At 36.5% G+C, this 24,123-nt stretch overlaps 1 long non-coding RNA gene across 1 annotated transcript in view; it reads right to left on the bottom strand.

Annotated features, from left to right (window-relative positions):
* LOC123860983 (uncharacterized) overlaps positions 1-24,123 on the bottom strand; it is a 955,410-nt gene that overhangs the window by 597,018 nt on the left and 334,269 nt on the right. Inside the window, exon 6 of the long non-coding RNA XR_010412903.1 lies at positions 7,807-7,897. This is a non-coding gene — a long non-coding RNA (uncharacterized LOC123860983). The remainder of the gene's footprint in view (positions 1-7,806; positions 7,898-24,123) is intronic.

Raw genomic sequence — 24,123 nt, 5'->3', positions numbered from 1 at the left:
TTCTACTGTGTTTGCAGGTTTGTGGCGTATCTGTATATCTGCTGCTCAAATGTGAACTCTTTCTTCACTGTATATTTTTCTCCTTTTGATTATTAAACATATAGAAACAGATTTAATTACTAAAGATTCAAAATAGTGATCTAAACATCTGTTTAAGCAATAATATATATATTTGTGTATATAATATATAATAATCAGTATTTCCCACAAAATGGATTTTGGTTCTCTTTCACTTGCCTAATAAATATACTTCAAATCAATAAATTTTAACATAAGGTTCACAATTTGATTCACTTTAAATGTTAACTCATTCACCTAAGAAATATTTATTGAGTCCTACCATAATCCAAGCTCTGTGCTTGACATTGGGGATAAAATGGTGAGGAAAGAAGTTTGGGTTTAGGTTTTGATTTTCTCCAATACACATATATTAGACCACTTGTAGTCCTCCAGGTCTCCTGGGCTCAGTTCCTTTTTTTCCCTCCCTTTTCCCCACTGCATTCATTTTGGATAGTTTCTACTACTATGTCTTCAAGTTCACTAACATTATTTTCCTTCCATATCTAACATGCCATTAACCTCATCCAGTGTTTTACTCATGTATTTTTTAACTCATGTCTCTATATAAAATGTCCAACTTCCCTTTGCTTTTTGAATTTATGGAACAGGGTTATAATAACTGCTTTAGTCCTTGTATGCTATTTCTAACATCTGTGTCAGTTTTAGGTAGGTTTAGACTGATTTTTTTTTTTCCTCCTCATAATCATACATATCTGATTCTTTTTTGCATGCTTCAAAATGTTTCATTAGATGAAGGACATTGTGAATTTTACCTTATTAGATTTTGGCTAAGAGACACACATACATCTGTATATCCATTAATATATATTATATATAATGTAATTTCTATAAATATGCTCAAGCTTTGTTCTAGAACATAGTTAAAATACTTGGAAATTCGTGGAACCAAAGCAGTATTTTCTCTAAAGCTAATTATTGTCAAGAGGCAAAACGTGACCATTCTGATTTAATCAGTGCCCTATGAACTGTGATTGTTCACAGTTGGACTTAGAAACAGACACTTCCTGGCTCTGTGTGAGCTCTGAATATTATTCCCTCTACTTTTTTCAGGTGGCCCTCTCCCTGACTTAACATAGTTTTACACCATGTATTTGTTAATGCATCCACCAAACACTAGAGGGAAACCGATGGAAGATTCCAGAATTGTCTTTGTTCCTTTCTCCTTGTGGATATTCTGCTCTGAGGACTTAAGCTGCCCTGTTCTTCCCAGAATGTTTGCTCTGGCTCCTCAAATAAGGGAGTCTTCTAGGCTCCATGTAAGTCTCCCCTCCTTTCAATGTCGCCTGAAAACTCTTTTTAAGGCACTAAACTGGGCAATCACAACTTCACCTCATTAGTTTCCCATCTCTCAAATATCACTGTATGTGACTGTCTGATGTCCAAAGTCTTAAGAAAACCTATTTTCATGTAATTGGTCCAGTTGTTTACCTGTTTCAGTAAGAATCTAAACAACAGTATTAACAAATTTGACAGTTATAAAACAATATGCCCAATTTAACTAGCTATCTCTTGCTGAATAACAAATTACCCCCAAAGCTTACAGGCTTAAAACAACACATATTTATTAATTCACAGTTTCTGTGTATCCAAAACATGGGAACAGCTAAGGTGGGCCCTCTGTTTCCAAGTCTCTTACAAGGCTACAATCAAGATGTCAACCATGGCTCTGGTATCACCCACAGACTCAACTGCTGAAGGATCTGCTTCCAAACACAGGAGGTGGTTGTTTTCAGTTCCTGTCTACTGGACTGAAACCCTTAGTTCTTGCTTAACTGTTGGCCACAGCTACCCCAGATCTTCAAATGGCAGCTTGATTCATCAGTGCATACAAAACAGTAAGACAATAAACAGAGAATGCCAAAAAGACAGAAGTACCAGTCATTTCTAACTTTAACCTAATAGAAGTAGCATTGTCTCATCTGTGTCATATTCTGTTCATCAGAAACAATCACTAGATCTAGCTCACACTCTAGGGAAGGGTATCATACAAGGGCAGGAATACCAGCAAATAATCCAAATGTCCATCAAGAGGAGAAAAAAATAATAAATTGTAGTATATTTATAGAATTAAATACTACATAGAAATTGAGAAGAAAAACAGTGAGTACACATCAAAACATGGATACATCTCAAGATATTATTCTGAGGAGAAAAAGCCTGACACAAGAGAGAACTTGCTGTACAGTTCTTTACATGAATTTTAAGAACCGGCAAAACTACCTGTCAACAAAAGATGATAAAATAGTAATTATTTGGGAGGGATAGATTATCGATTACAAGAGTCATGGGGAATATTCTGGGGTGGAAGAAATGTAATGACCAGAGCAGTCATTATGCAGAGATATACATATGCAAGATTCATTCATCAGTGCACTTAAGATCAGTGTACTTCTATGCTTATATATCTCAATAAAAATTTATATTACATTAATCAAATTAATAATAAATTAAAGACATTCCACAACAACCTTCTGGTTGATGCTGGTTAGTGCTGCTGACTAACAGTTGCTGCTGTCCATTGTCATCCCCAAATCTAGTTTCTTATGGTCACTACCCTCCTCTATCCCAGTAGTACAACATCTCTTTCATGGAGATTCATGTGCTGTAGTTTCTGAAGCCATATTGAAATGTATGGTACTCTGTGAAGCTTTCTTCAAGTCTATCAACTTAGATTCATCTTGGTACAAGTGTTCATTAATAGGATTGGACTCTACCTTGAGAAATAAGGTAAAAGTCTTTGGCTTGGGGATTCTCCCAATCTACCTGAGTAGTTCTATCACGACCCTACCCCTCTCTTCCAAAGGAATGTCACTCTAAGAGATAGTCACGTGGCAAAAGGTCTTCCCCAGGCAAACACCAGAGTACATTTTTGAATCTTTTCTCTTAATTTCCTAAAAATTGATCTCCCAAGCCCAGGAGAATTGCTCTTGCATTAGCTTCCTATATTGACTTTACTGTCTGTTGGTTTGAAAAATCTTATGCTAAAGATTCATAAGGTTCAGTCCCTTAATATAGAAAAAAATAGATTGTAAAACTGATCTTTATTTTTTCCACTATCTTTTAAATTTTTATTTATTTTTTATTTTAATTCAATTAATTAACACATAATGCATTATTAGTTTCAGAGGTACAGTTCAGTGATTCATCATCAGTCTTATAAAATACACAGTGCTCATTACATCATGTGCCCTCCTTAATGTCCATCACCCAGTTACCCCATCCCTGAACCCCTCCCCTCCAGCAACCCCCAGTTTGTATCCTATGATTAAGAGTCTCCTATGGTTTGTCTCCCTCTCTGATTTCATCTTGTTTTACTTTTCCTCCCTTCCCCTATGATCTTCTGTTTTATAACTGATCTTTAGAATAACTAATTTGGGCAATTTATAAACCAGTGCATTCATTATCACTGATACACTATGAGTGTAAAAATCTCTGATTTTCCAATCAAATCTGAGCAATGTTTTCTTTGTTCTATGATAAATCTGCCTTAAGCAATGAATGTTACTGATTCAAAGTGTGAAGATGGTATGAGGATCTAATGTTTAACATGATGACTATCGCTGATAACACTGTATTATAGAATTGAAATTTCCTGAGAGTGGAACTTAAATGTCCTCACCAAACAAAAACAAAGTCACATCATATGAGGTGATAGATATATCAATTAACTCAATGGAGGGAAATCCTTTTCCAATGTATATCTATATCAAATCATCACATTATACCCTTTAAATGTCTTACAGTTTTGTCAATTATACCTTAAAAAAGCAAAATAAAAATGTGAAAATGAGTAGGGAAAATGAAGGAAAAGGAAAAGGAACTCCCAGGAATGAACAAGAATAAAAAGTACATTAATTTCAAAATACCAGCTACATATAAACACATATAAACTCCCTCTCCCAACCTGTGGGAGAAGTCTCCCAAATGATTGGAAAAAGCCTCCATTACGACCCTCTGTACTTCACAGCTGCTGCTAGCCCTGGGAGACCCAATAATAGCCAAAACCACCTAGGGGCCAGTTCCACCTACTAGAACCTGTCCCCTATCCCACCTTGAGAGTACGTTCGTGTTAATAAACTGCTTTGTATTTGCTGCTTTCCTTCCTGCTGTCTATATTCCAGCACAGATCCCCATGTAAATCTTCTTGTGGGGAATCCAAGGACCTAGACCTCCATTCATACATTGCAGACTCTTACACCAGTAATGATGGTACCCAGACATCAGTATTTTTCTAAAACTTCCCTGGCGATTACAATTGTTCACAAGATTGAGAAGCACTACTTTAAATATGTGGCTCTCAAAGCACAGCTACGTACTAGAATTGCCATGGGGAGGTTTTAAAAACATCTGAGCTTCACACAAATTAGTTAAATCAGAATCTCTGGGTATAGAGCCCAGGCACTGGTACTCTATAAATCTTCCCACATGAGTCTAATGTGAGATCAGGGCTGAAAACCATTAAACTAACAAGATTAATCTTCCAGTGCCCCAAATTATTCCTGACTTACAACAGTCACAAGACAACAATTTGTTGAAAAAATAAATGAATTAATTAATAAGTTAATAATTAATTGACTTTGGTTACTTTGATTATGCAACCAATCATTCTTTTGTGTAGTCCATACTTTTTACAGAAAGTAATATAACTTTTACTTGAACTTCAGAGGTCAGCATAGGCTTCATAGGCTTAGCAAGATTTAAATCCTGACTTTGGACTCATTCTAGATGAGTTCAAAACAAAACCGAGCAAGAAAGAAAAAAAAAAAAAAAAAAACTGAGCAGAAGGAGAAGCTAAATTAAACTGAGGGAAGTATATTGAGAGATTTGAATACGGATATATATTAATAGACAACATCAGTAGAATGTAAAACTTCTTTATACAAGTTATCAGTTTTTCTATACATTTCTGTCAACATGTCCCCAATAAGCAAACATAAAAACAGCATTTATCATTTATTGAAAACCTACACACCAGACACAGGGATATGTGTTTTCCAGATATTATCTCATTTAATCTTCACACACACTCAAAAAATCTGTAATGTAAAATTGGTATCCAGTTTCTAGAGGTGAGAGAACTGAAGCTTCATAGTGTTTACAGTATTTAATCATGGTCATTCATCTAAATGATGGACAATATGGGATCATCCAGGTCAATCTAACTCTGAAGCCATGCCAATTCTATTTAAACTAAGTCCCTGCTTTCCTGTGATGTTGTTATGATCTGTTTGTCTCTTTTAAAAAGCATCTTTGCAAGTGCCCTCATATTATTCAAGTTTCTCCAAGAAGTAGATGAATTTGCTGCAACATTCATAACAATTTTACCAACTGTTAATTTGGAACATTTTTAGCATGTTAAAAATATATAATCACCATTCCTTATACTTCGCTCCTGTTAACACATCAACACCACTTCCTTGAATAACTTCATGCTCTTTATTTTGCAAAATACCATTTCAATTAAAAACACTGGCTAGCTGCCAGATTCAACAGTAGTAATTGCTTGTCTTGCTAACTGAAAACCCAAACCAAAAATGACTTGAGGAGGGGAATTATAATCTAATAATCTATTTTGTAAAAATAACGTAGGCCCCAAAAGCGAAATTCAGTGGCTATCATAGTAAAAAATAAATGCCTTTGAAATTAATCAAGTTATATGCTGCGTTATTTAATAATCAAAACAAATACATTACAATTTTCTTCATTCCATGCCTGTTTTTCCTATTTAATGTATAAATTAAAGTATATATTCTCATAGCTAAACTTATATAATAGCATTTTTGCAATCTGGTGGTGAAGCATAGGAATCAGGGACAGTGGCTAGGTTTTATTGTTAAGACAATGAGAAAACAAGATTTGGGGCCTAATGATCAAAGGTCCACTCCATCAGATTAGCCTTATCTTTGCATCTCAGCACAAATCTGAGAATATTAGAGTGCCCAATGTGTGATATTAATTAATTAACTAATTAATGGACAAACAAATGCATGAAGTTACCAGGGGTCAGATCCTCAGCTATACAAGCTAAGACCATCATCAAGATCTTTTTGTTTACCTGGTTTTAAATTTTGTTCTTTTCTTTGGTTTTTCAATTCCTGAATGAAATTCAGTTTCTTGGGAGATGGAACACCTCAGAACTCTTTTAAAAGGCTTATTTTAAGCTAGATTGATAATTTATTAGTAGTTACTATTAATTTGTATATACCACTTCCTCCCGGTGTGCAGTTTTATTACGCAAACCAAATCATATAAGAGAATCTGTCCACTAACCACAGAACAATTATAGGAAATGTTTCCCTTGCTTCAAGGATATTTACATCAGGCTAGTATTTTATTCTTTATATCTTCAGAGATACATAAATCTAGAATGTAACTAGTACTGGTCATCTGAAGCCTTGAGACATCTTCCTCCAGCAGTGCTGGAAAAACACAGAGCATTTTTTGTACCCAGTGCTTCTTTTCAATATCCCTAAATAGACCGATGTTTCTCATCACAGTTTTTTAACAATTGTCATATGATATTTACCTAGAGAGCAGCTTATATGATCCTAGTTACAATTTCAGTTAAGACTTTGGAAACAAGAAGCATATTTACAAATCCTGTCCCAGGATAAAGTATTCCAATCTGTCAATCATTAACGCAAGAAATGTTTTGTGGTGGACATTTCTGATTTCTTCCATAGTATCAATTCCTACTTTTCAAAAGTCCTTAGTTATCATGCTGGGAGCCACTGGTTCCAGGAAACCTTACTACAGTGGTGAAGCACATAAGCTACACTAAGCCAATCAGGTAGCCTATCCCCTAAGCACACGCCATGTAACCCATGCCTAATTGACTGGTGAGAATCTCAAGACATGGAATGAGATATCTGGAACAAAAATACAATTTTGCTTAGGACTACCTAATACACTCATAAGAGATCATTTTTCTTCCAGGCAGGAAGCTAGTCAAAGGATGGAACCAATACGAAATAACTCAGAGTGAGAAATCAGAGAAAACTGCAGAGAAAAACAGAATGAAAACCTGACATTATAAACCTCTGGATCAAACAGCACCTAAACCTGAACCACCTCTGGAATTTCAACGGCTCCGTTTCCGGGTGATCTGCTCAGTTGTACAAGGTTCCATGCCCAGAAGGGATCTCCACACTTGGTTTAACGCTCTGCTGTTGCCTTCTTGAAATTCTTACATACTTTCATCTCAGGACCTATGTTTCTAAGTGAGATCCTCTGTAACAGTAGACCTTGTCTATGAGCAAAAAAGATACACTTGGCAGCAACTAGCACAGGTGGGCTTGTCAAAGCAAAATGCGCCTCTCTAGCCCTCTCCAGGACTCCTGGGGCTCTGAGAGAAAAAGCTGGCCAGGACCTGGGTACAGATCCACAGCAGCAGGTGCAGAAACAGCAGATGGGTGGCAGTGAACGAAGGGGAGGGAGAGGAGTGACTTCTGGTGGGGGCAGTACACAGGGGCTGGCTTGTCTCTCTGCACCCAACTGCACGAATGTTAATTCTGGGGACTTTGGGATCCAGAGGCAATAAATCACAAGTAAATAAAAGAATATACTTGGACATCCCAATAAAACATGTTAAGGAATTATTAAAACCCTTCAAAGAGTTTAGAAGCTCTGGTTTTGAAAACTGCTGCAACCTGAAATATTGCAAAGCAAATATCCCCAGGCTTAAAGAAATAGAAATTAAATTTAAAGATAGTCATGTCACAGTACCATGTCCGTAGATGAGCTTCCACACTGTGGTTAAGAGACCAAGGCTTTTTCCCCCTTGCGCTCCACCATTTCACCAAGTCTTCTGGATCATCTGCACCACATGAGAGAACAAGAATTATTTTAATTTTATAAAGAATACAGAAGAGTCCATAAGAGATTTTAGAGGTCATATCTGGTAGTATTGAGCATAATTTCTGCCCAAATTTCTCTGATCAGAAGTCAGTCCTATGGCCCCACTAAAGGCAAGGGTTTGTAGCCGGATGTAGGGTAAGAGTTGCAAGAAGAAGGGAATTCAGATACTGGTGAGCACTACCACTCTCCATCCCATAATGTTTATGCAAAATTATGGTTCTCCCCTTAGGTGTCATCCCTACTTTCTGATCTGGTGATCATGCCATTTCTAACCTTCCTACGTAACTACCCACAAAGAAAAAGTAATTTGTATTTCCTGTTTCCATTCCTTTATATCCTATTCATCCTACTGTAATCGGACTTATGTCGCTACTCTTCTAATGAATATGTTTTAACTAAGTTACAAATGATCTCTCTCTCTCTCTCTAACAAATTTCTTCTCTCACCCGCCTCCCCCAAACGCTCTGGACTCGGGCAGGACTCTTCGCAGCTACTGGCGGGCGTCTCTCCAGACACAAGCTTCCTCCTCTCACGTCTATACTCTCGGGACCTCCTCGCCTCTCTCGATGCTAAGAAATCTGCTCAGGCCAAGACCCCCGCCTCTAAAAGCACCCCCGCCCCGAGCCCAAGGAGCCCGCGTCCACGCCCCCGCGTCTCCCAGCCCCCTCCCCACATTTCCCGGGGCCATCCTCTGGCTCAGTCCTGGCCCCTAGATTTTGTTCTCAGGTACCCTTCCCTCAAGTGCCCCCATTCAGCCTTCGCCTTTCTCCCCCGAACCACCTGGGGCCCGGCACCTCGTCCACGCTCCAACAAGACTCGTGTAGCCTGCCGCAACCGGGCCTCCCGCGGGAGCAGACGGATTTCCGGGCGGGGAATGAGCGCCCTCTGGTGGCTGAAGCAGCCAGGGTCGCAAGACGCTCCCCTTGCCAAGCCTGCAGCAGAGCTCTCACAAATGACTTTCTGAATACAACAGTCAATGCGCAACTTTCAGCATTTAATTGAAATACTAGTACATTTGGCTGATTCTCCCAGTCCGATTCAGTTATGCCTTCATCTGTGGTACTTTTTACCTTTTAGTCATCACCATTATGGAATTTAACACATCGCATCTTAAATACCTTGTCTGCCTTGTGTAGACACCTAGAGGTCAGGAACCATTCTTTTCAATTTTGTAATTCTGATCCCTATTGCCGTGTCTGGAACTTATCAGCATCTCAATAAATGCTGGTTGACAAACAAATAGGTAAAGGAGTAGCCATATTGTCTTTAAAGTCTAACACGGGGCATCCAGGTAAAGATGTCTAATAGGTTGTCCATTATATAAAACAGTAATTGATCGAAAAGCCTGTCTTCGGGGGGCACCTGGGTGGCATAGTGGGTTACGCCTGGGGCCCCTGGTTTCGGCTCAGGTCATGATCTCAGGGTGGTGAGATCAAGCCTGCCTCCCACTGGTGCTCAGGGCAGAGTCGGCTTGAATTTCTCTCTCTCACATTCCCTCTGCCCCCCCCCCCTTAAAATGAATAAATAAATCTTTTAAATTTTTTAAAAATAAAAAATAAAATGGTGTATTCCTTAGTTGACAGTCCTCCACAAATATGCAGAAGTTGAAATTCATGTGTATATGTCTGGGGTTTACTTAGTTCCTAGAATCTATGAGTTAATAATTTTCATCAAATTAGGAATATTTTTGGTGACAAATGTTCTGTTTCCCACTCTCTTTTAGGAAAGTCAGTATATTAGGCTACTTGAAGTTGTCCCACAGGTCTATATGTACTTTTTATTCTCTCTTTTTTTTTTTCTTTTTCCCATTTTGGAGAGTTCCTATAGCTTCAAATTTACTATATTATCTTTTGTAATATCTGGTCTCCCATTAATTCCTTCCAGTAATTTTTTTTCTCAGATAAGGGTGAATAGCAAAAGTTTAAGTCGAATCAAGAAGACAGGGGTAATCAATGATGCCAAATGCCTCAGATAAGTAGAGTCAGACAAGAAAATGTCCTTAAGATATCTTTGGAGTCCCCAGGTACAGTATGTTTGGAAATGAAGTAAAAGTGAATGTTTACTTATAAGTGGGATGTAAGCATTGTGATAGCCCATATAGAATATTCTTTCATAAATTTCAGCTGTAAACTAGAGAAAGAAAGGATAGTAGGTAGTATAACGGTATGAGAAATGAAGTTTTTGTTTTCCATATTTATAAGGTAGGGGAAATTATCATTTTCTTATATGTTAGAGGAGAGGGGCCAAATGATATGATATTGTTAAAGATAAAAATAGAAGGGATGACTGATGGAGCACAACTCCCAAAGAGAGACCAGAGTGTTCATGCCAGAGTTTGAATGGTGAGAGAAAGAACTGGTGGAGACATACATAACTTTGTAGTTTGAAAAGGAAGGAGGAATGAATATATGGAATCTTGGCAATTAGCTTCTAGATTTTCTGTGAAGTAGGAAAGCAGTTTGTTGAATGAATGCTTAAATAGAATTAAATGCAGAGGAAAGTGACAAAAATATGAGCATGTACATACAGGGAATGGGAGAAAAAGCTGGCTACATAATTTTATATTTGTTTTCTTTGTTTTTTTTTTTAAGATTTTATTTATTTGAGAAAAAGAAAATGAACAGGGGGAGGGGCAGAGAGAGAGAGAGAGGGACAAGCAGACTCCCTGCTCAATGCGGAGCCCACTGCAGGGCTCAATTGCAGGACCCCAAGATCATGACCTGAGCCGAAGTCAGACACTTAACCAACCGAGCCACCCAGGTGCCCCAACAATTTTATTTTTGAATTTAAATAAACAATAAATCCTGGGGAACAATGAAGGTCCTGCTCAGCTAAAGACCTGAAACTATAAATTTGAAGTAAAACTCGATCCTAGAGTTAGATTTTTCCCCCTTCATTCTATTATGCCCCTTACAAAGCACAGAAACAGAGAAGGATGGTGTGAACAGAATCAAAGTTGAAATTTTGCAAGGTGGTGGTGATGAAACAGAAATCAGGTAAGATTAAGGTGACAGCCCAAGGAAGAAACGGAACACAGTAAGGACTAGTAGCATCCAGAGAAATAAAGCAAAGGACTGGGAATTATAAGGGTGTGGAAGAGCAAAAGTAAGGAGAGCAAGCTGGTGAGAAATCTGAAGAAACAGAAAACTGTAAAAGTGGAGCAACGGACTCCAAGATTTCACAACTGAAAAAACTCAGTTATGACTTGCTGTCCTGTGTGACCCCTTAGGTGTGGGTTGCTGATGAAGTGGAATAGAGATTCACCAGGAAAATCAAACAGGCAAGGTGCTGGATTCATCATGCGAACAGCCCTGAGGTTCCCAGGATAACCTGAGAAAACTGAAGGAGAAGAAGGACCCTGAGTTAGTTGTCAAATTCTCAAAAGAATATATGGACAGCATTGGCTAAGAGTGGGTGGGATGTAAGAAAACAATATCCTGAGCATTAAAGAAGGAGGCTTTTTGATCATGAGAGGAAGATGCATTCCCATCCTCACCCTCAGTATGAAGCATGTGGGGGATGAGAGAAGGAACAGACTTCTCTATGGAGAAAAGTAATAGAAACAGTGCCCGTGAAATCTTTCCACCTAATTTCACATATTTTATGCGTATTTCTAATTGTTTCAATGTCAATTGACTTTGTCTTTGAATTCTGGGGAGCGCCTTATTTAATTAAATCACACAGAGAATCCTAATAGGCTATCTACTGAAACAGGAGGAAAAGCACATTAGTCAATAGGGCAGTGGAATGGCAGTCAGGAAAATCAGTTGGGTAATAAACACAAATTTCCCTATTGGTCGATCCAAAAGGCAGTATGAGACTGGCTGGGGAACCAAATCATGATCAGGTCGGCATACAATTGCAAAGAGAATTTACTCCAAACAATCCTCATTCAGAGGATATTGCTTGATTTTTATTCACAAATAAAATTTTTTTAAAAAGAAACTGGTATTTTTTTTCAAACTGAAATGAAAAAGCCACAATCCCAACTCTTCTTTTTTTTTTTTTTTAAGATTTTATTTATTTATTTGAGAGAGAGAGAATGAGAGAGACAGAGAGCACATGAAAGGGGGGAGAGTCAGAGGGAGAAGCAGACTCCCTGCCGAGCAGGGAGCCTGATGGGGGACTCGATCCGGGACTCCAGGATCATGACCTGAGCCGAAGGCAGTCGCTTAACCAACTGAGCCACCCAGGCGCCCCACATCCCAGCTCTTCTTAATGCTCCAGGGAGGCACATCCTAAACACTAGGAATAATCAGATTTGCCTCCTCAGATGCCCAGGGGTACAGAGTTCAAGGATTTAGAATGTCTCCTTACCTGCAGTCCCATCCCCCTCCACCTCTGCTGGACCACTTCTCAGCCTCCTCCTCTCCTGCCTGCCCAATGATAGCACTGGCCCTCTGTCACCAGCTAGGGCCTGGTCATGAGCATCTAGAGGGTGGAGGTCAGGCACCTTCACCCTGGTGGGACTTGGTGGTGATCACTCCTCCCTAGATGGCAGAGCCTTGGAACATTCCACAGTAGTCTCTCACTCACCCTGAGCTAGGTAGCTAGGGCCTCCAGAAGCAGGGGTCTTAGTGCCCTTTGTGGTTTTGGCCTGACTTCCCTGCTCAATGAATTCAGCATGTTGGTCTGGAGCCTGGCCAGAGGTGGGGACCCAGCATATGGTGAGCCATGCAAGCACACTCAGTCACGAGACAGGGCCCTGAGGGGCCTGGGAATGTCTGCAATCACCCTCCAGGTATCCTCCTGCCCAAAGAGCATGCAAGTAAACAGTAAATTTAAAACTATGTATTTATATCTATATTTACATCCTTAGGTTGAGAAAGAGGGAGAAAGACTGCCGGAAGAAAAGAATTTTATATTTTAGTACTTTTACTAGCACTTATTTCCTGCTATTTGAAAAGGATCCTACATTTTCATTTTGCATTGAGCCCCACAAAGTATGTAGCTGATCTTGCTCTGAGCTCTCAGCAACAGGAAATGACCTGAAGAGTTTAAGCCACTCACTTCCATCTGGCAGATTATGCAGAGGGTTCATAAGAACATTCCACTATTCTTCCATAGACAAATGCCCCCTCCCTTCCCACAGATATTCTAGTGGGATAGTTCTGTGTCTCTATCTGTCTATGACATCTTAAGTGCTACAGATTGAAAATTATATAAGGTGCAATACTTATGAATTGAATGACTTAAGTATCCTGAAACATCATTGTAAATGGTGAGTTCACACCTCCTTGAAATATGCTATTGATAAGCTTATGTTAAATGAATGTTTATTTCAGATTTTGTGCTCTGATAAATTATCTAATTTAACCATAAAAATCCATTTATTATAGGAATTAATCATTAGTTCTATTTTAGATATGAGGAAACTGCCTGAAGAGGGTTATATGTCACCAGCTACGTAGTGGAGTTGGGAATCACATCACGGCCAACAGGCAACACTATCTATAGACTGGCAAGGTTGGAAATGTTGTACTATATAGAAAATCCTTGATTGGGGAATCATGCGGGAATATAAGATTCCCATATGATTTTTAGTTCGGAGATGCCATTTCAAAAATAAAAAATCTATTAATCTTCTTAATGCTTTAGATCAAAAGTCTTCTCCTCTCTGCCCCAGTTTTAATCAATATAGCTTGTCTTAATATCCTGGATAAGGCTTTTACCACCCCTCTATCAGTAACTATCCACTAATTTTAAGAGAATTCAGACTTTTATGCAAGACACAACAAGATATTGCAACATCAGTTGTGTTATAAAGGGATTTTGCCACATGAAGAAAAATAATTCATTTATCTTTAAAAGAGAATTTTTTGTTTCTAGAATTTTACTATTGGATAAGACTAGAATATAGGTTCCCAAGTCAAGAAATGAGAAAAACTTAAGTGGTAATTGCTTAAGCAGAGAGCCCATTTAGATCAAAGAAATATTGTTTAAAGGACTAAAGGTAAAATATGTTTTTATTATAGCTTTTAGCTTGCTTCAAGATCCATTGCCTTTGAGGTTGAAAAAGCACTCCAAAGAGGGCAATAATGATTCCAGAAACAGAGATTATACTCTATTGATGATGTCCTTTCCTATCCTCCTAAGTGGCTTTCTATTACTGATATATACCAGACCAAATTGTGTACCTTTCTCTATGAATAATGAAAGCAGGCATAAGCACAAGAAATATAAGGGGACTGTTGTAAACAGATACTTCTGTTTCATTACCACTGTTTTATTAACAAATCACTTCCATTAAAGAGATTATGAGATTGCAAAAAGCAATCCAAAATAAAATAGTCCAGGCCTAACTTTCATTTGGTAATGAATTGAAATGATTTGCCTGCAGTCGATTCAGTTCCTCATTGTTTCTGTGACTGCGCTAAGTCCATTTTGTATCTTGAATTGTGAGTGTGCTCTACCCAGTGGGGTATGTGAATCATCTTTTCTAGAGGAAAAGGATGTTTCCAATTAAACCAAGATATACATCTCTCACCTCCTAATGCAGAAAGTGCTGTGTTATATGTAATATACCTTACATTGCAACAATGTGCTCAAGAGCCCCATACTTCTTACTGTACTTATCCTATAATCCAATAGCTTGTGACAAAGCTATAAGCTTTTTTAACAGTCACAACTCCACAACTTACTATTAGCATCATCTTAATCTTTTTTTTTTTTTTTTTTTTTTTAAGAGAGAGACGGGTTTGGGGTGGGGCAGAGGGAGAGAGAACCTTAAGCAGGCTTCACATCCAGCAGAGGGAGAGAGAACCTTAAGCAGGCTTCACATCCAGCACCAAGCCCAATACAGAGCCCAGCGCAGAGCTCAATCCACATTAAGGCTCCATCTTACAACCCTGAGATCATGACCTGAGCCAAAATCAAGAGTCGGACGCTTAACCAACTGAGCCACCCAGGTGCCCCAGCATCATTTTAATCTTAAACCAGCACTTCGCTTTTGAATACTGAAACTTTAACTTCTGGGGAGAGTCACAAAGTGTCCTGTTTCAAACTTTTTTTAAGTGAGGGGAACCAAATGTGGAAAATAGGTCTTGTGTTTCAAAGCCTATAATTATTGGGGATTATTCAGGTATATACCATCTTTTCTTTAAGATGGTAAAAAGAGATGTTAGTCATATTTTGTTTCATTTTGGAGCTTGGAAAAACAAAATGTTGGCAATATTCTAACAATTCCAAAATGGATTTTAAAATGAGCCTGGTCTATGGAAACCAGAAATCTGAAAATCACAGAAACGTAGTGGTGCAAGGTAACAACTTACATGAATATCCTCAAGTACAGAGACTCAGGAAATAAGGGGAATTAAACAGAATTGATTTCCGATGGAATGAGCACTAGGTATATAATTGAATAAATTTTGATATTTGTAAAAGTCGTTTGAGGTTTCACATTCCTCAGAATTTCTCCTATCTGCATACTATTGTGTTTAAACTTTCTGCATACTATATACTTAATAGACTTCATTAACAAGGTTCTACCAGTCAGTCAGTCAACATTTTACATCAAGCTTAAAACATAATTAAATCTTGCAAAATGCAAGTAATTATTATTTTTTATTTGTTCTGATATGATTGAGGAATTTTATGTATTTCCGAAATAATTCAGTTTTTGTTTGGACAATCAAAGCAGCAAATACTCAGAAAAATAAATTTGAAAAACAGAGAAAATTATAAAATAAAGAATAAAATAACCAGTAAAGCCCTAACAAAATATATTACTCATTATTTTACAATTGTTTTTCTAAGCGTTTGTTTGTTTTACAATATGGGGATTTTACTGTTCATATGGATGTCTCTTTTTCCAGAAATGTATCATTTAAAAGGAGAATTCTGGGGTACCTGGCTGGCTCAGTCGGTAGAGCATGCAACTCTTGATCACAGAGTTATAAGTTCAAGCCCCACGTTGGGTGTAGAGATTACTTAAAATGATACCTTAAAAAGAAACATAAAAAATAAAAGGAGATTTCCAGATAACAATGCAGGATTACAAAATCTACATCCCTCAAAATTAGACAAAATTTTGAAAAGTAGAAATAAGCAAATAGAAATTTCAACATCTGCAAAACAAACCAAGTTAGAAGTCAGATTTCATGCCATAATCTTTGAAAAATCTGGACCAGGAAAAGAATTCTGCTACAGCAATGTTTGTGTTATAACATGTGTGCATCATTTCCGGAGAGAATGTGAGTCAAGGAAATCTCCAAAATTCTCATCAATACCCACCAATTTGAAGACCAGTAGATAAACATGATAAGTAGGTAGTCTAGGAAAAGCAGAGGCTCAACCCCTACAGAATAAAAGCTTCTAGCCATTTACAAGTATTGCATGATGAGCTAGGGGGAGTGATTTGAGGCACCCAAGTCTTCTGCCAAAGGATCATGATATTCCCTCTAGCTAAGTACAGACAACCCTAGTTCATACCATCTCACATAAACTAAGAAGTGTAAGAAGTGTCCAGGATATCAAACAGAAGCTACATGTAATTCCAGCAAAGCTCTTCCTCCCAAATGGACCAAAAAGTCACATCTCAAGTCACAAACTATAGGTGGGTAGAGGGTAAAAGATGGGTTTCAGACATAGTAGTCATGGAATCAAGGAGAATTAATCCACATGATATAACAACAAACAAAGGTTTTGGCAGAGTGAGATGAGAGAAAGAAAATATTTAGCAAGTAAACAAGTATACCACAGAAATGGATAAAAGAAATGAACAACACATTTTTAAAACTGTCAGAGTCCAATCTAAAAGGAAACACAATGCAAGAAAAAGGAAAAGAAAAAAAAGCAACAGCTCGTTGAGAGTGCCTCACAATCAAGAAAAATCAGGAATATTATAGTGAAGCGGACCAAAATAAATCTTACAGAAATAAAAACTAACTTAGAAACCTGTGGAATAGATAGCTATGCCCCAAAATCATAGTATTGATCTAAATGAGGCTGAAAAAGGAAAATTCAACAAATGAACAAACATTTATCATAAAAGTATATATAAATATTAAACTGGTACACTGCATTTTTCAATAATGTGACATATAATAAAATATTGAAAATATTGTGATTATACCGTCAAACTTGAAAAATAAAGAATTCTTCAGGATCCTTGCAGAAAATGTCACCATTGGGGGTTAGAGGTGGACCTAGTCAACTGGCCTCAGGTTTTCCCACTAGGAATTTCAGATAGCAGTGAACGAATTATCTATATATCTGAAAGGAATATATGTTGATGCAAGAATATTATAAACAGTGATAACTTTTTGTTCACATACAATGGCGGTAAAAGAGATATTCCTGAAAACTCATGAATCAGAGGGATCTGTGTGTAAAATAAAGACATATATATTATATTTAATACTCATTTATTTTTATATATAAATAAATAAGTAAAAAGAAAGAGAGAAAGGGGGATGGGGTAACTAGGAACAATATTCTCCTAATGCATTATTTCTGGATGGAGACATATTTTAATTTCCTGATTCTTCTGCTTGCTTCTTTTTTTTTTTTTTTAAAGATTTTATTTATTCATTCGAGACACAGAGATACAGAGAGAGCAAGAGCACGAGCAGGGGGAGAGGCAGAGGGAGAGGGAGAAACAGGCTCCCTGCCGAGCCAGGAGCTGGACGTGGGGCTTGATCCCAGGACGCTGGGATCATGACCTGAGCCGAAGGCAGAGGCCCAACCCAGGCGCCCCTTCTGCTTGCTTCTTAAAATAATATTTAGGTATTGTTTGGTATAAAATAATTAACTGATTATTCTAAAAAGTTTGAAGCATAATTTTAACTATTGCCTAATGTGCATTTTGTGTATATACTATATATAATTATAATAGTTTACATTTCATTTCTAATTTTTGTTACTGTCAATCACACTGTGATGAATATCTTTATATAAAATCTTTGTATCACTGATTATTTTTAGGAACTGAGTCTAAGAACTACTTCCTTAAAGAAGAAAATATTTTAAGTTTCTTTAGATATTAATATGTTGCTTTGCGGGGAGATTGTCTCCATTTACCCTTCCATCAAAAATGAAAAGTGTTTATCAGACTGTACCCTTTGCTTGACTAAATATTTTACATTTTTACTTTCTAGTCATATTTTTATATTAATTGTCTTTTCACATCTACCATCTGTTACTAAAAAGCCTTTTTAAAGTATAATAAAGATAACTGGGGCATATAGTTAACATACAGTTTTGTGATACTAACGAAGTTCAACACATCACATCTTTTTTAGCCATTTGTATTACTTTTCTTGCAAAATACCTGATCAAGTTTGAAGATTTTTTTCAGTTCTGTTTACTTGTTTATTGATTCTAAGAGTCTTCAAAGATTTGGAAATTAATACTTTTTGTTTACATATACTGCAAATATCTTATCCCAGTTCATGTTCTATCTTCTAACTTACCCTAAAATGCATTTTCACAAGCCTGAGTTCTTTTTTTCCCTTTTTAAATTTTTTTATTTTTCATTATGTTCTGTTAATTTACATATAGTTAATTAATCATTAATCAGTTAATGTACATATAGTACATCATAAGTTTTTGTTGTAGTGCTAAAGTTCTTAATTTTGATATTACCAAGTTTTTCAATCTTTTACTTATGATTGCTGCCTTGTTTCTTGTATAAGAAATCTACGTTTTCCACATCCCCAAAGGTAATAGTCACTCCTTTGGTCGATAACCTGCCATGACATGTCTTTCATAAAGCAAAGTTCCTCTTAAATAGAAGTCTTTTTCACAATCTTCTACTCTCTACTATTGGCAATTATCTGTTCCCAAATCACTCCTAAACAATCCTAATATTTTTGTTTTCTAAGAGGCTTTTTAATCTGCTTCCTTTTTAATTTCCTTTTATTGGGGAGGTTTGACTATTCTTGGCCCTTTGTACTTCCATACAAATTTTAGAAACAGTTTATTATTTAAGAAGAAACTTGTTTGGGGCACCTGGGTGGCTCAGTCAGTTAAGTGTCTACCTTCAGCTCAGGTCATGATCCCAGGGTCCTGGGATCGAGCCCTGCATCTGCAGGGAGTCTGCCTCTCCCTCTACCCCTCTCCCCCACTCGTTCTCTCTCTCTCTCGCTCTCTCAATAAATAAACAAAATCTTTAAAAGAAAAAAAAAGAAAAAACTTGTTTGAGCAACCTTGAATCTATACCTAGGCAGTATTGACACTTTAAAAGTTTTAAAAATACATAAACATTAAATATCTCTTCAAATATATGTCTTGATGTAAGAATTACTCTGATAATTTTTTTAAAGATTTATTTATTTATTTATTTATTTATTTATTTATTTATTTATTTGAGAGAGAAAGAAAAAAGGGAAGGATAGAGGGAGAGAATCCCCAAGCAGACTCTCCACTGAGAGCGGAGCCTGATGCGGGCGGGACTCAATCTCATGACCCATGAGATCATGACCCGAGCCAAAACCAAGGTTGGACACTTAACCGACTCAGCCACCCAGGCGCCCCCCATATGATAATTTTTATGAATGCTAAGAGTTATCATTTTTAAAGTTTTTATTAGTTTATAGTTATTTCCAATGGGATTTAAAAAGAAACATAATATCTGAAATTTGGAATATATTAATCCTTTCTCTATACCATTTGATGAAAGGTAGATTTTTTTTTTCTCTAAAATATAACTATGTACAAATATGTGATATATATAATATGTAACACAAAATATATGAATATATATTAGGTATGAGAAGAAGGCATATATATACATAGATAAATTATATATAATGTATTTATAAATATCTAACATAAAGTGCATACTATATAGAATTATATGTAATATAAAATGTCAAGGATATCTACATAATCCACAATTACTTATATTACTCAAGTAGACAATATAACTCTTTATTATTAACTCATTTTGATTTTCCAAACATTGATAATGTTGTTTCAAAGTATCTCATCAATATTCTTTGTTGATATTTCCTTGTATTTATAATATCCTTGTGTTGTGAAGCTATCTTGTTTGGAGGGAAAATATTAATATTTTTGAGCTTCAGCAAAGATTGCAGTCTCTTTTATAAGGTAAACATTTTGTTTTCTTTAATTCTTTCTATTTTGTGTTCCTCTTCAAGAACACTATTGCCATCCTGTTTTCTTATTTTGCTTATGGTAATCCTCTATCTTTGACCAGCCTTTTTTAACTATTTCAGATGTACCTCTGTAAACAGCATATAGTTATATTGGTATTAAAGATATATTTTTAGTTTTATATCTAAATTGTTAGTTTCTGGGGAGGTAGAACTGGGCCTTACATATCTCTATATCTCCTGAGTAGTCTACACTGTTCTGGACATAAGAGAAGTCCTGTAGGATTCTGATCTATTAATTCTGACATAACATCATTTATGAATTGTCAATATGAACTATTATAGTTGAAAAATCCGAGGACACTTTGCCTTAGATCTTAGTTTGCTATCACAATGCTATCTAACATCCCTTAACTACTCTTCTCTTAGCTGAAAAAGAAGAAAAATTATGTTTACTCATCAGGAAAACTGTTAGAAATGCCCAGAGTGATAGACACTGGGGAGGGTATGTGCTATGGTGAGCGCTGTGAATTGTGTAAGACTGTTGAATCCCAGATCTGTACCTCTGAAATAAATAATACATTATATGTTAAAAAAAAAAAAAAAAGATCGTAAGAAGGGAAAAATGAGGTGGGGGGAATCGGAGGGGGAGACGAACCATGAGAGACTATGGACTCGGAGAAACAAAATGAGGGTTCTAGAGGGGAGGGGTGTGGGGGGATGGGTTAGCCTGGTGATGGGTATTAAAGAGGGCACGTACTGCATGGAGCACTGGGTATTATACACAAACAATGAATCATGGAACACTAGATCAAAAACTAATGATGTAATGTATGGGGATTAACATAACATAATAAAAAAAAAAAGAAAAAAGAAAAATTATGTGAGAATGAAAAAAAAAAAAAATGCCCAGAGTAAAAGGCATTTAGAGAAATGCTTGTTAACATTACCATGACTTCTATAAAAATGAGCACAGGTGCTATTAGTTTTTAATAAAATAAATTCCCAGAGCCTAGACACTACTTTTTCACCATAGAAATCACAGTTTAAACTTCCTCTGAGATGGTATGAAAGCTTCCTATGATTCAAGTCTAGCCAGGAACCACAGAACTGAATTGGTTAAGTCTGCTCAAGGTGACAAGCTGCCGGCTGGCAGACAAAACAGTTAGAAACCAGGCCGAAAACGCTACATCTAATTTTACTTAGGATATAAGAAGAGATCCAGAACACTGGTCTGTTTACTGGCAATGTAACGTGTATCCCCGCGCTATTCTCAGATCATCTGGGAGGAGGTGTGCTCTTGAAGGAATAAGGCAGCTCATCTCCAGGGCTCTTTACCTAATTATTATATAAATATGTTTGTGGCATAATGTAAAGTTTGACAAAGAATGGTCATATTTTTGTCACACATGTAAACAGAGTTATTTATCCTAATATAAAAAGCAAGCAAGCAAATTTTTAGCAGTCTAAATTATAATACAGTGCTTTTTTTTGTTCTAATTCAGTTTCTTAGTAGATAATTTATTAGGTTCAGTGTTATATTTCTTTCAAAGCTCTGTGTGCCGTTTGCACTTACTCACACATCTCATATATTCTGTGCATGAAGGTTTGAGTAAGGGGTGTGCAACAGAAGAGTATGTTGCAGACAGAGAAAGAAGTAAAAAGCACAAATCTTGGTGGCTTCACAAGAGCCATCTAAACTCTTCCAGGAAAATCCCTGAATATAAAACCTTACCATGCAGACAGTGGTAATCCTTTCATTTAACTTCTTATTTTCTTTTATGCTTTCATTAGCAGTCTATGTAATCATTCATTTATTTTTGGAGTTGTGTGGCCTCTAGTGGTATATGGAAAAAACATACAATGAAAATATTGCAAGACTTTATACCACTATCTCCCGAGATACTCAGCAGAGTATTATCTGAACTTAATTATATATGCGTGACTTTGACTTAATACAATGCTCTTATGTAACAGTTTTAGATTTGGGCCCCACTTGTTCCAAAGCCCCTGCTACTTCTAGACATATATTTATAGGAAAATGATATGGAAATAATCATTCTATTTCTCTTCATGCTATTTCTTACATTTTTCCCCAGAGGTCAGCATCAATATTTAGACTTTATAAGAAGATACTTCCCCTAAGTTAGTAACAATTATTTTTCAAAAGGGTGTAGTCAAATTATTAAAACTTGTTAGGAGTGTTATAGGCATTTTATTCTTTTTTTTAAGATTTTATTTATTTGTTGTAGAGAGAGAAAGAGAGAGCAAAGGGAGGAGCAGAGAGAGAGCGACAAGCAGACTCTGCATTGAGCGCAGAGCCCTAGGCGTTGCTCAATCCCAGGACCCTGAGATCATGATCTGAGCCAAAATCAGGAGTCAGATGCTTCACTGACTGAGCCACCCAGGCCCCCCTAGGCATTTTATTTTTAACCAAAAACTCATTTTTAATTAATTCAATTTAAAATGATGACCTAGTTTCCCCCCAAACTTCTGAAACATTTACAAACCATAACACTAGGTCAGTCAGAATAAGCTGATAGAAATCAAAACAAATGTCACTTTGTTTAATATGAAAAACTGCTATTTGCATCTTTATTCAGAGTCACTGTATGTTGAAAGACCATAAATGGAAGACTAATTAAGCTTAATCAAATTGTGAACTAATTTACGAATATGTTCTTCAAGAAATATTTGACTAGCTAGTTTGTATCTTTGAAATGTTACACGACTTGAATTACATTCTATATTTCAATCAATTGGATCTCTTCCTTATTCTGACAAAAAAAAAAAAAAGGTATTGATTCCAAAGGAAACCCCAACAAGTAAGAAAAATGTACAACTTGCCACAATAGGGCCATTCGGCACTAATGTCTTTTGACATATGGTACTATATGCAAAACAGGGATTGCCTTTGGGATTGCCAAGATCTCTTCTGAGACGTTCTTTGCTTCTATTTCAAAACGTTACAGATCGAAAGTCTAAAAAAAAAGAAAAAAACACTGAAAGCAGACAGTAAGATACTCCACAGTTAAAGTATTCTTAAATTTATTACAAAGTATTAGCCTGCTGCTGGAATTATTCACTAGACTACAGATTTTAAAGACATTTCCTAATGCATCATGTTTATTAGCACAATTCCCCTCAGATAATAATGAAGGAGTTTACAACTAGAGATTAAAAGATAAAGCCAATGCGGTATTTAGTGAGAAACATAGAGTGATAAGAAAATACAAACTAGGTGTCTACTGATGCCCTTTGCAAGAGAAGATTATTCCGCAGCTTTATCACACTTACACTTTATAAGATAACTGAAGAAAATGAAGCCTAGGAATATGTGAGCTATGTAGTGGCAGTTATTGGAAATGGGTTTTTGATTTAGTTGCCAACTGAGAATTCAGAAACAAAATAAAACCCTTTCATGGCCATCAGAAAATATGAGCTTCTAAATAAGAATAATGAATATTGTCTACATAAATGATCCCCATGTTAATTCATCTAACATCCTTCAAAACCAGGATAACACTATTTTAATAGAATTCTGATAGTGAATGTCTAACACTGAAAAGTCATTTGTATATACACATAAAACCATATTATATAAAACTGTGAGAAACGCCATTCTTATAATGAAATTGAGAAGGTAAAAGTGAATACTCTTTGAAAGAGCAAAATTCTTCACAGTTGCCAACCTCCCTTAATGTTGATATTACCAAGTGTTTAGGGATGGGTGAAATTCAGCTATATTTGGCTGGAGTAAGTTTCTGGGCCCAAGAGAGTGGTAAGAAGGATATGCTTTGAGGAAAGGTTTATATTTGCAGTATATTTTGAAGTCAATAGAGTCAGCTGTCATGTTTGAGAATCTATTTAATTTATTCTGGTCAATCAGAATAAATTTATTGACCATATTTATTTATTGACCATATTAATATATTTTTTAATGTTTTATTATAGGATGGCTCAGTTGGTTAGGCATCCGATTCTTGATTTTGGCTCAAGTTATGATCTCATGGTCATGAGATCAAGCCCTGTGGAGGGTTCTGCTCTCACCGGAGTCTGCTTCTCTCTCTCTCCCTCTCCTTCTGCCCCTCCCTTCACTCATGCTCTCTCACTCTCTCTAAAATAAATA

Source organism: Mirounga angustirostris, unplaced genomic scaffold (assembly GCF_029215605.1).
Source record: "Mirounga angustirostris isolate CCGP_5_RB_7025 unplaced genomic scaffold, mMirAng1.0.hap1 SCAF_7, whole genome shotgun sequence".
In the NCBI taxonomy this organism is placed as follows: Eukaryota; Metazoa; Chordata; class Mammalia; order Carnivora; family Phocidae; genus Mirounga; species Mirounga angustirostris.
The sequence above is the reverse complement of the archived record's forward strand: the minus strand, read 5'-3'. Positions and strand labels throughout refer to the sequence as shown.